The following is a 13,322-nucleotide window of genomic DNA, read 5'->3' on the forward strand; positions in this document are numbered from 1 at the left end:
TAATCTTAGACATGGAATCGAAGTAATTCGATTCTTCTGTATTAAAGTGGCAATGAGCCACAGAGTTGATCCGGTAATTGTCAACTTGCTATTGGACGCAATGCCAGCATTGCCAAATGTGTGGTTATATCTCTGATGCAATTTTTTTGAGATGGCATCTTAAGCTTTGCACAGCTAGAATGAGTTTGAAATGCTTTGCTCGTTATCTTCGGCACAAATTACTTACTGTCGATGGTCTCCATATTCCATGTTTAATAGAAATTAAGTGAAAACATGTTACTGTGAATCCCACAGCAGAGCTCTTTAGTTGTTTCATGTCCAAGCAGAGCTTGTAAAAGATATGCTTCGTAAACAAGAGTTTTGCATGTTTGGTTTAGCTGTCGGAGTGTCGGTTTTCCATGTTTGGGTGACAGAGAAGATAATAATCTTGAATGGTCTAATTTAGAAAAGGAAATAAGAGTTGATTGTTGAGAGAACATGTCATTTGCATCCGCACCTAAACAATTTTAAACTTTCAATATTAAGTAGAAAATATTTACTTAAGAACTCATAGAGTTCGATACTTTTCAGGTTCAGGCCAATGATTTGGATATCTCCGGATGGCCCATGCGTTGATCATGACTCTAGTCTTGGATGGTATCTCGAATCCATTAACCTCGCAGCTTTTGTTATATTCTGTTTTATAACACATTTCCCTTACCATGGACCTCCACCTCAGCGTCGTAACAATTAACTACGGAAATCATTGGTCAAAGAGTCACATTGATTATTTTAAGTCTGAGGATCACATTGAATTTTTTTTAAAAAAATTATCATCTCCAATAATAATTTTTACTGCGAGTTAATCTCCGCTAAAGATATTTAACTCTATTGAGTAGTTGTAAAAGAGTGCAAACATTTACATACCCAATGCACTCCTAAATTGGTGTACGTACGAGTATGCATACATACATATATACATCACAGCGTAAACGAAAATGATAAAATATCGTTCCTGAAATCTTATGGAAGTTGGATATACAACCTCAGGGAAAATCGACTTAATGGTGGAGAAGGATGTTGTAACATAGATTCAATCAATAAACTTTGACAAATATGGGATAATTGAAAAGAAAGGAAATTAATTTAACTTGATATATAATCTTAAATAATTATAAGTTTGAAAAAAAATGCATCGCTTTAGAAAGAATGAAAGAAAATACTAGAAACTATCATGTTCTTTTAAACAAGGTACATCTGGATGAACCTTTCCACTTCTAAACCCCTCAACATTGCGGCAGTAGGATAGAGTGCTGTCGTGTTGGTTTACATTTGTCAAATGGATGTTCTTCATGGCAATGTTTTTGCATGGAATGGACTCACTGCATGAAAGTTGTACTGCTATTTCTTTACGTGATGTCCCTCAGATTTCTTCATATGCTATCTTGCTAATCTCTACAGCTGATGCCTGTAAAATATATCATTTTATTAACCCGAAATCTAATAATACACCATCCAAAAATACACTAATTTCCCTATAATTAATCACTTACTTGGTTCTTGCAATGCTTACGAGGACAATAATATTGATCTATAACAATAGGACGAGTTGAAGCATGAGAAGTTATATGTTCAAATTTGATGTTTCTCGTATGTCCATGTCCTCCCTAAACACACAACAGTATTTCTCTTTATTAGCAAATATTAATGTTAACATTAGAGAAAAATAAAAAGTAAATAATTACATATGTACATGTCATGTCTTTATTCTGACTCCGTTTGTTGTTTCATTGAAAGAAACATTTCTTACATGAACAAATTCAACATTCTCAAATTTTCCAATAATTCCAAGGCTTCCAATGCTTCGTGTGACAATAAAAAGTTAGAAGAAAAATAGAATTAACATTAAGCTTTAATTTCATAAAGCAAGAGCTAAGATCATTGCAAAAAGATGATGCTTCGCGTGACAATGAAAAGTTAGAAGAAAAATAGAATTAATATTAAGGTTTAATTTCATAAAGCAAGAGCTAAGATCATTGCAAAAAGATGTACGAGAATAAAAGAAAACTTACATAATTTCATGACCTGAACCATAATTGATGTCACTAATGCTTATGTATTTAGAACCGTCTCCAATTGATATACAATCTTCACCTGATTCAGAAAATAAATAAAATATTAAAACAAATATATATAACACCAAACCATATATAAAATGAAACAAACCAAAGAAACAAACCGGTTTGAATGATCATGTCAATAGAGACATTAGTGGAACGTTGGATATGAATGACATCGGTGTTGGGCCCCTACTTAATTAAATATTTAATAATTTTTATATTTAATAAATTTTTATATTTTTTAGTTCGACCCCTATTTGATTAAATATTTAATAAATTTTTATATTTTTTAAATTTAAATATTTATTTTTACATGGACCAAAATACTATTAAATCGAAATTATATCGAATATATAAATTTTAACAGGGCCGAGATGCCCTTGGGACTTAAGGGAGCTCCGTCCCTAATCCAAAGCATTCTTAAAGCCCTAAATAATAAACAATCAAACAGTTTAAACAACTGCTACAATATATACGTATACGTATACATATATAAGCATGTAAAGAAAAACCTTAGAATCATCTTTGACTCCATCTCCAATAGCTCCAAAGTTGATGACATTAAATATATCGTCACCGTAACCATCAGTTTTCTTTTTCTTCTCCAACAGACGAGAAGATTCAGTCAATAAGGTGCATTGTATCAAAAGAACAAAGAAGAGGATTTTCTTCAAAGTTGTCATAGTGATGATTTTTTTTTTCCTTGGGAAAAATAATGGCCAGCTATAGATAAGCTAAATAGAAACTAGTTTCTCAAGTTTTATTTTTGGTCTGCTACAAAATGTAGTGCTAGAACTAGTGTCTGGTTTTGTTTTACTAATATTATTTACAAACTTACATGCCTATAATTCAGATTCAATACTAAACCTTGCTTCCAAGCTCCGCTCCATCTTCCTCGGATTCATTGTCTTTGTTATGGATTTGAATCGGCTTATAAGTATACAGCTTAGCGCAACATATGTAGTAAACAAGATTAACCACTTGCAAGACAGTGATCAACCAGTAAAAATACTCCAATTTCCCCTTGTTCAAGTTGTTATCTGGAAGCCAATTTGATCCATCAGCTCCAGCACTGAATTTGTGAACTAAAGAAACCAGCATCGTGCTCACATAATTTCCGATTGAAATCGCTGTCCAAAACAGTGCGGTTACAGTACTCCTCATGCTTTCAGGTGACTGATCATAGAAGAATTCCAAGTGCCCAATCGACATGAATGCCTCGGCTATTTCATGAAGAGTGTACTGTGGCACAAGCCAAAACACTGAAATAGGAATGATTGCATTAGCCTTGTCTTGAAGCCCATGTGCTAGAGCTGCTTCTTTACGCTTCACTTCAATGAAGCCTGCTACCAGAGTGGCCAATACCGATATCACAAATCCTATTCCCATCCGATGCAAGAAGGTGATACCCCGTTCAAGCCCTGTGTATCTTCGACAAATACGGACTAAAACGCAGTCATAAAGGCTATGGTGCAGAGCATTGAGACCATGGTGAAGACATACATGGAAACAGCAGGGATCTCAAATGACTTGGTGAAGTGCCTATCCATGGTTTTGGTCTGTTGGAGGGAGAATGTGTTTTGCTGAGCACAGGCTCTGATGAGCAGGATTCCTGCCGCCCATATTGGTCCCATTCGGATCACCGATTTCAATTCCTCTACTCGATGGACAGTGTTTAGTCTCCATAAATTAGGAGCTTGTCCGGATTTTACAATATCTTCTTCGGTTACAATGGCTGCTTGTCCAGGAATCTGTAAAACACAAGAAAAATTGGCTTTTCAATTTATTTCACCACTTACAGTACCAAATTAGCAGCTTTTGTTTAAATTATGCAGTGTGAATAAGATCTGAGCTTGTGGTGGTCCCTCTTCTGCCAATTATTGTACAATTCACAAATTATTGAGTCGTTCACTGCGTATTTCAAAGATAACCACTTGCAATGAAAACTGAAGTGATATTTTCCTAGAGAACAAAGAAAACGTTGCAAGAAAATCAATGAAATGTAATCTTATCTAGTTTGGAACAACTTACGTCATTTGTTGAGTGTGAACAAGTTTTCCACCTACAGAAATTGAGGCGTCAAGCTCTTCATTTCTGTACAACAAGTTGGGATCCGAAACCATGGCCAACTTCCTCTTCCTGAAAGCTGACACACAGACCTGTAGCAACCGGGTAAATGGGCTCCCTGCTGGATCCATGTGTCGGTAAAGCGGATAGCCAACGAAGAAAGTAATAATCGACAGAAACATGGCGATGGTAGGAATTCCAAGCCCCCATTCCCATCCAATGTTATCCTGAATGTAAACAAGCATCGTCACAGCCAACAGCATTGATGCCCCCATCACGAAGTAGTACCAATTAAAGTATTTCCATGTTTTGGTTGATTGTTTCGGGTCCGTTTTCATCGAACTGGTCTGCCCCGAATGCAACTGCACAAGGTCAGATTCCACCCGATCCCAATGCTCCTAGCAAGAGAGATCCGTATAGGATTCCCAATTGCCCTGCCGTAGCATGTTGGCACTCTTGCTCACCTTTACATGGTGGTGGCCTAAGTTGTGGAAGTATCGCTGATATTGTCAAAGATGTCATCCCCTAAGACAAAAAGGAAAGCTAGCTTAACAACTCAATCCTAGAAGCATGCAGGCACCAAAATAAAGCAAGCATCTCTTTAACTTGCTATTTGGTAGATGATGGAAGAGACTGTTATAGTCCAGAACTGACCGGCATATGCGTCGGCGATGAAGGCCCCAAGCAGTGGTGTCAAGCTTGCAGTTCCACCAAAGTTTGTGAGAGTGTTGGCTGCTTTGGTTAATGGCATATGAAGCTGTGTTGTTAAGTAGCTTATCATATTAGTATTAAATCCCACCACCGCCAACTTCTCACAGATCTCATTTGCTGCATAAAAAAAAAATCAAAACAAACAGAATGTGTATGTAATTGTGTATATACACATACAAAATTGATTTACTTACAGAAAATGAAGGGCATGGTGATCAACCCTCCCTCGGGCCTCCTAACATTGTTTTCTTACACAATTTCATTTATGTATTTAGTGTAAAATCATGATATTTCACTCTTCCTTTTTTTTCTCCTTGTTTTTAAACTTAATTTGAGTGATCATTTTTTTAAACTATTCAAATAAATATGTATACTTGTCATTAAAACACTCTTATATTTTTACGTCGTAAAAAATTAACACGTAATAAAAAATTAACATCGTTAATAAAAATTAACACGTAATAAAAAAATAAACACCGTTAATAAAAATTATTAGAATAGATAACAGTATATCATAAATGATTAGACAAAATCGTTTAAATTAGAATAGATTAATCCCTATTATTATTTTTATTAAATAAAGAGATATCATATTATAAAGTAAATATTGAGATTAAAACTTACACAAAATGAGATAATATGAGTATCTTTGATTACTCGACTAGGGATGTGCATGGGACATGAAGCCGACCGACTCCATCGGGTCATTTTTTTAAAAAAAAATCGAGTTCGGGTCGGGTTTTTAAATGTGATGTTCGGGTCGGATCGAGTTCGGGTTTAGGGTGAAAAATACCGACCCGAAAAATATATAATTTTACCATATATATTTAGGAATAATTGCAATAATACCCCTATATATATATTCAATTAAGTCACTATTTTTATTGAATAAAAATTATTTTTTATTGAATAAAAATTATTTTTTATTATTATTTCGGGTCGGGTCGGTCGGGTTTTTAAGTTATATATCGGATTGGTTCGGATCGGGTGAAATCTTTTTTTGATCAGGTCGGGTCGGATCTCGGGTGGAGGATTCTTTGTTTTCAGCTCGGATCAGGTAGACCAAAAACCCGACCCATGCCCATCCCTACACTCGACCAATTAATGAATCTACATTTATCCCAAGTATAAAGGGTTTGTGGATTTTAACACATTATTGTATGTACGACCGAATAGGAGAACATTGTTAAAGTGGTTCGTTCATAACTCGAAATAGGAAAAATTCTTTCGTTTGTAACTTAAAACCATTTAAATTTCCTCATTAATTTTGCTCAAGTTAGGCCGTGATAAAAAAAAAACTTTTTGATTGCTACATTATAATAAGTCAACTTAACGGCAACTAATACTTAGGATAATAATGCCATTAAATTTTTAGTTAACGGAAGGCATTTTTGTAGCAAATGAATGCTTAGTAAATTTCTTTAACCACTTTTTTCAAGTAAAAAAGTATGTACTTTTTTTTGAAATATTTAAATATCTTTAGTAAAATATCGTAGAAAGATACGACATATTTTTCCTAGAGTAAATCCCAACAAAAATACATACTATCACCTCTTTACGTCAAAAATTCTTAATATACAATATCTGCTAAGAATATAAAATTACCGATACAATAGAGAGAGAAAACTCACTAAAACGTTCATGGTTTGAGATTAAAATTATATTCCCCTTTTCGTTAATTTTACACATTATTTTATTTATAAATAATATTTATTTTATTTTGAGATTATTTATTATTATCATTTAACTTTTTAATACAACCATCGGTATGTGATTTATTGATATACTAATTCAATTCGGGTATAATAAAAGTCTATTATAAAACTAACTTATTGGATTAAAATCTACCATTGTTGACACATGTGTATAATGTTATTATATAATATGACATAAATGAACTGACTAATTATGTTACATGTGTCATAGGTATTAAAATATAATGGAAATAACATACATATATCATAAGTTGTATTTATAATTTGATGATGAGTAAAATTATAAATACTTGAAAACTAATTCAACAGTCAATTATATAAAGCGATAGTGATCCTAAAAAATAGGTTAATTCGATATAACATCTAAAAATGTCCCTAATATTTGATTAAATAGTCACTTTGACCCCTATTTTCTCTTCTTCTTCTTCTTTTTGGAGTATTTGGCCCATAACATCTTATTTTGGAGCAAAAAGGTCCCTCAGTGGATAAAAAACGTTAGTCAACAAACGATTAACGCTCTAAAATAGTGACATTTCGCATTAAAATGGAACGTTGAGAGCGGGGGGCAAAATGCTCTAAACAAAAAAAAAGGGTTAAAGTGACTATTTAGTCAAATGTTAGTGCAAAAATACTCCAAAATAAAAGAATACAAGCTACAATGACTATTTAATCAAATGTTAGGGCATTATTTTGATATTATGCATTTATATTCTATCAAATGTTATGGGCATTTGTTGGCATTATTACTTTAGATATGATTCGATCAATGACGAGTCAATGTGATCTACCAAGTTTTTTTTAGGAGCATACACTTGAAATAATTGTCTTCACACTAAATTGTGTTCCATCTAAGTCAATTCAAAATACATTATATGTGATATGGACTGAGAAACATCATAGTACGTCTTTTATTAAGATTTGACATTGCGAAACTTATATTAAACATCAATGTCTATAAAACTTGAACTCAAATCTTAAAAGTGCATCATCTTTAAAAATATATCTTAAAAAATTAAAAGATGTTATTTCTTCAATCCTATTGATAAAAAAGTGTTTGTTGCTCGAACATAAATATTCTTCGGGAAAAATTTTCTCTCTAAAATGAAAGAGATGAAAACATTGAACTGGAAAAAATTCGAGAAAACATATCATTAGATCAAAGATTAAACAAGAACAAATTCCTTAAGTTGTTGCAGAAGAATCAAATGTTTTGGAAACACAACCACTACGAAGGCCTATAAGAGAACACCATGTACTTAAGATATATAAATTTCTCATTACAATACACGATGATATTATACTTATGGATTAAAGCAAGCTTCTTAAAGCTGACATCTTCACTTTAATGTAATAAAAGATTTTGGATTTGTGTCAAACGAAGATTAATTTTGTGTTTACAAAAAAAAAATAGTGAGAACATTGTTTCATTTCTGATATTGTATATAGATGACATACTTATTATAAGAAATGACTTACTTATTTTATAGTTAGTTAAGACTTAGTTAGGAAGTAGTTTTTTTTATGAAAGATTTGTGTGATGTTTCATATAATTTAGGAGTCAAAATAATAAATTTAATTAAAATTAATATATGTATTTGATATTATATATATTATTGGATAAACTACATGTTTAGTACCTAAACTATTATTTTTGTTATGTTTCGGTACCTAATCTTTTATTTATTTCAAAATAATACCTAACATTTATTTTTTGTTTCATTTTGACACCTCCCTTTAAAAACTTAGTGAAACTGTTACAACATGGCACATTTTTATGGGTAAACTACATCATTCATCACTCAACTATCTTCTCACTCATATTTTGGTCACTAAAGTCTAATTTTTTTAATTTAATTACCTAACTTTCAAATTACCCCTAATTTAATCACTCTAACTTTCAAGATTATTTTTATTTTAATTATATATTAATAAGATAATTAAAAAAATTCATGTCACAAAAAATATTAATAAAATAAATTAGAGTGATTAAAACATGAGCAATTTAAAAGTTGAGTAGTTAAATTGATTTTTTTTTAAAATTTAGTGACCAAAATAGGAGTGAGAAGATAGTTGAGTGGTGAATGATGTAATTTACCCATAAAAATACCACGCACAAATTTTGAAAGGCGAAGTACCAAAACGAAATAAAAAGTAAACCTTACGTATGATTTTTAAACAAATGAAACTTTAGATATCAAAAGGAGACAAAAGTAATAGTTTAGGTAATAAACATGTAGTTATATGAAAAATTATCTAGATTTAAATTCAAAATCTAATATCAAGATTAAAATAAATTTATAAAATTATAAGGGAAACTTGTAAAATTTTAATGAATGAAAATAAATTATCAATTGAAAATATAAGAAAATGCCTAAAATATATGAAAATTTAACATTTTTATGAGATGAATGCCCTTTAATTCTTAATTAAATTAATATCCAAATTAATAAATTTACATTACATAATTGCCCTTTAATTCTCAATTCAAACTTCTTAAATAATTGAAAACAACTGTTAACTTAATTATAAATAATAATAAATTTACATTGTACACTTGCCATTTAAATAATCATAAAATTCAAACCTTTTTAATTAACCGGGACAACATTAATAACTTAATATAAATGAATAAATGATAATCATATTGTGTAGATTGGTATAATTTTTTGTCTGTTATGCACGAATCAAGTTATCTCAGGAGTTAAAAAATAATTGTTATTATTAAAAGTCTCAGGTTCAAGTACCAAAAACTACAACGGTGTTTGAACTTTTATTGTTAAATGATTATTAAAACATATATTATCTTATAGAGAAAATAACCTCAGTGACCAAAAATCCCATATAATATACGATTTTAACCAACTTTTTCCGGATTTGCCAAAATGACCAACAAAATCGCAATGCGATCGCTAATTCGCAACGCGATCTCCATTATCGCAAATTCGCGTTGCATTTTCGCAATGCGATAGTTGAAAATCGCGTTGCGATGGTCTACAGTGTCGTTGCGATTTTCCCAATTCGCAATGCGAATAAGTAAATCGCAACGCGAATTGGGAAAATCGCAATGCGAATAAGTAAATCGCAACGCGAATTGGGAAAATCGCAATGCGATACTGACTATCGCAATGCGATAATACAAAATCGCAACGAGATACTTACTTTCACAACGCGATACTGACTTTCGCAACGCGATAATACATACTCGCAATGTGATTTTCAAAGCGCCATTAGTATCCTGGCCAAGTATTTTATTTTTAAATTCCAAACACGAATATTAATATATTGGAACACTGAACCGTCCACAGTATATCCCGTAATCGCAACTCATAACCTAAAACCTAAAATCACAACTCAGTCCCATCTCCATCTCTCACTCTCTCACCCATCTCCGACGAAATCCGTCCCCATCTCCGGCGAAATCCGTCTATCTCCATCTCTCAGAGCCACCCTCATAATCAGAAATGGAAAATCAACCAAATCAACCAACGAGTGTTAGTTTTTTTAATTATTTTCTTTTTGAAATTTTTGCATTATTATTAGGTTTTTCATATTGAAATTGATGATAAGTTTACTGGTAATTTCAATAATAGATTAACCATTTCACTTAGATTGCTTATTAAATCAACCGAGAATCGCAACGCGAAATGAAAATCGCAACGCGATTTTAGTTTCGCGTTGCGATAGTCATTTTCGTGTTGCGATTTTCATTTTCAGAAACTATTCTTCTTCTGCAAATTGAAACTTGAATGAATTGCATTACTTCAACCAAAAAACAAAGACAAATAAGAAATTCACAGTGTTGCAAATTTAAGTTTGAAGAATAAACTACTACTCTTTATGTTTATTATTGTTTTTGGTATATCTTCACAGTGTAGTTTTTGGTATATCTAACTTAGTATGTTTATTGTTTTTGTAGAACTTTTATTCGGCTCAATTAACCTTAAGAAATAAAGTCAGCCTGGCCAAAACAATTGCGTCGAAGCTTTCACCTGCACAAAGAAAAATGTTTGAGGATACTTGCTTCGGGCCATGGCTGAAAGTACAACATCCCGGTGGAGATGCGATGTTGACACACCTATTTCTTCAAACCATGACTAGGGATCTACCAGATACTATACAACGTCGTGATGAAGAGATATGGTTTGATTTTCCACCGGCGTATACGTGTTTTGGGCGGGAGGAGTTTTGCTTAATCACCGGTCTACGCTTCGGACACGATGATGTAGGTCGGTACACTAGACACATTACCCGCCCATCATGGTTATCCCGGGTTTTTCCTGAGCTGGAGAGGCCGAATCTACACGTGGAAGACCTGACGATATTATTGAATAAGAAAGATGGTTTTACTCGGATGGATGACGTCGACGTTGTCCGAGTATGCCTTCTAATTCTTTTGCATGCCGGCTTTTTAGGCAGAGAGGCCAGACAACCTATTCCAAATGATCTAATCAAATTGGTAGAAGACCTAAATGCGTGGAACCTGTTTCCGTGGGGCTCGTATTTATGGAAAGCTACATGGAATAAGTTATCGTCTGCCTTGTATGATCGAAAAAGTTTGCATGGCGATGGTTCCAAATACACTTTGACAGACTTTATTTAGGCCTTTAAGGTAAGAATTTTTATATAATGTTTCCAAAATTATAAGTAATTATTTAACAATTATTAATGTTTGTTATTATATTGTTTGTAGATTTGGATATTTGAGGCCTTTCCCGCCATGAAGACATATGCAATAAAACTTCAAATAATATTCCCAGGGCTATTTCCTGGAAGAGGAAACGAACCTTGCAATGGGAAGATTTACTACGGTATACGACAATAAATAATGTAAGTTAACATAAATACTACCATATGTTTATAAACAAGTTATTACTAGTACACGTTTAACTTTGTTTGAGCTTTTATATTGTTAGGAGGCCAACACTCCTCTACAGAGGCTGACACCCACGGAAGCTGAGCTTGCCACTGATTGGTGGCAAGCTAGTAAGCGTTTTTTTGATGGAATGGTTGATGAGCAGCCTCCACTTCGGGAGCCATCACCTCGCCCAGAGCTATCACCTCACCCAGAGCCATCATCTGATCGACCCGGCTATACACCTCCACAACGACAGCCATCACCTATTCTGTCACATCATCGAGCCTCTTCTCCACCATCACCGCAAGATAGGCGACCGGCAAAGATGCCACGACGTTTATCTCCCTGTTCTCCACCTCCACCTCAACGGGATGAGTTAGGGGAGTTACGTGATGAGGTTAATGCCTTGCGTGAGGAGGTCGGTACTTTACGCAAAGACGATGGTGCATGGCATGTTGAGGTGTCTACATTACGCGGTGAGGTAGCCGCTCTACGTGAGATGGTAGCATCGTTGCAGAATGAGGTTCATACTCTACGCAACGAGGTAAGTTTAAGATTTTTCATACTCGTAATTCATTCGGTTGCTGCCAATATTGCTAAACTGTTTTTGTTAGTATTTGTTTTTGGTTTTGTTTTTGTCTTTTGGTTGAAGTAATGCAATCCATTCAAGTTTCAATTTGCAGAAGAAGAATAGTTTACTTTCGCAACACGAAAATGACTATCGCAATGCGGAAATGGCTATCGCAATGCGAAATGAAAATCGCAACGACAAAATTGCAATGCGAAATGAAATCGCAACGACAAAATCGCAACGCGAAATGAAAATCGCAATGCGATTTGTGTTTCGCGTTGCGATTTTGTCGTTGCGATTTCATTTCGCGTTGTGATTTTGTCGTTGCGATTTCATTTCGCGTTGTGATTTTGTCGTTGCGATTTTCATTTCGCATTGCGATGGCCATTTCTGCGTTGCGATAGTCATTTTCGCGTTGCGATTTTAAGTTTCGTGTTGCGAAAGTAAACTATTCTTCTTCTGGAATGTTTATATATGTTGCCCTTTTAAATGTTTATATAAGTGCTTACTTCTGGAATGTTATCTGAGCATTTTGTGAACTATGATAGAATAATGACTTGGGTGAATACAATGCTAGTTTGAAACATATTTGTCTTTGTTTAATATCATGTCTGTTTATTTACTGATTTATGTATTAATTTTTTTTAGCGGCCCGATAAGGTGGATGCTTTACGTCGGGTTTTCCTTGCACGACGGAGTTCACGCATCAGACGGCGTGGACGTGCTATTACGTCTCCGTTCACCCCAATGGTGCGAAGACTCCGCAAGAAGAAGCCCGACTCACCGGTCATCCCTCAAGAGTCCCCTACAATCGTTCAAGAGGCCCCTATTCTCCCTCAAGATTCCCCCCCACCGTTCAAGAGGCCACTGTCATCGTTGAAGAGGTCCCTCCCACCATTCCAGAGCCCGATTCACATGGGGTAATATATCGAAGTATTGAGAAACCCCCACCGGTTCCGGACATGATGGATGAGAGTTGGCTCTCGTATGAGTTACCGGCTAGTACCCTTCCGGTATCTGAAGTGGAGAGGAGACAACTACCGGAAACAATTGTGGATAATACCCTTTGGGCTAAGACCGCAGTTGATTTTTATCTACATGAGCGGAGCCAAGGGTGTTACACTGACATCAGCAAACTCAACGATGAAATATTTTGTTGCTTGATCGGTCTTGGTGGGGTGTGCTATTAGGGGTTGAAGACAGTGGCTATTGGATGGGGAGGTAAGTCTTATATTTGTCTTATATATGATTTTGATTAATTTGTTTAAAAATTAATGTAATTCACTAATATATGTATTTTTTTG

General features: G+C 34.1%; 1 pseudogene; it reads right to left on the bottom strand.

Moving 5' to 3' along the window:
- Positions 1 to 2,960: 2,960 nt before the first annotated feature.
- LOC120149710 lies at positions 2,961 to 5,258 on the bottom strand (annotated as a pseudogene).
- Between the last annotated feature and the right edge of the window lie 8,064 nt (positions 5,259 to 13,322).

Source organism: Hibiscus syriacus, unplaced genomic scaffold, assembly GCF_006381635.1.
Source record: "Hibiscus syriacus cultivar Baekdansim isolate YM2019G1 unplaced genomic scaffold, ASM638163v2 tig00111008_pilon, whole genome shotgun sequence".
Classification (NCBI taxonomy): domain Eukaryota; kingdom Viridiplantae; phylum Streptophyta; class Magnoliopsida; order Malvales; family Malvaceae; genus Hibiscus; species Hibiscus syriacus.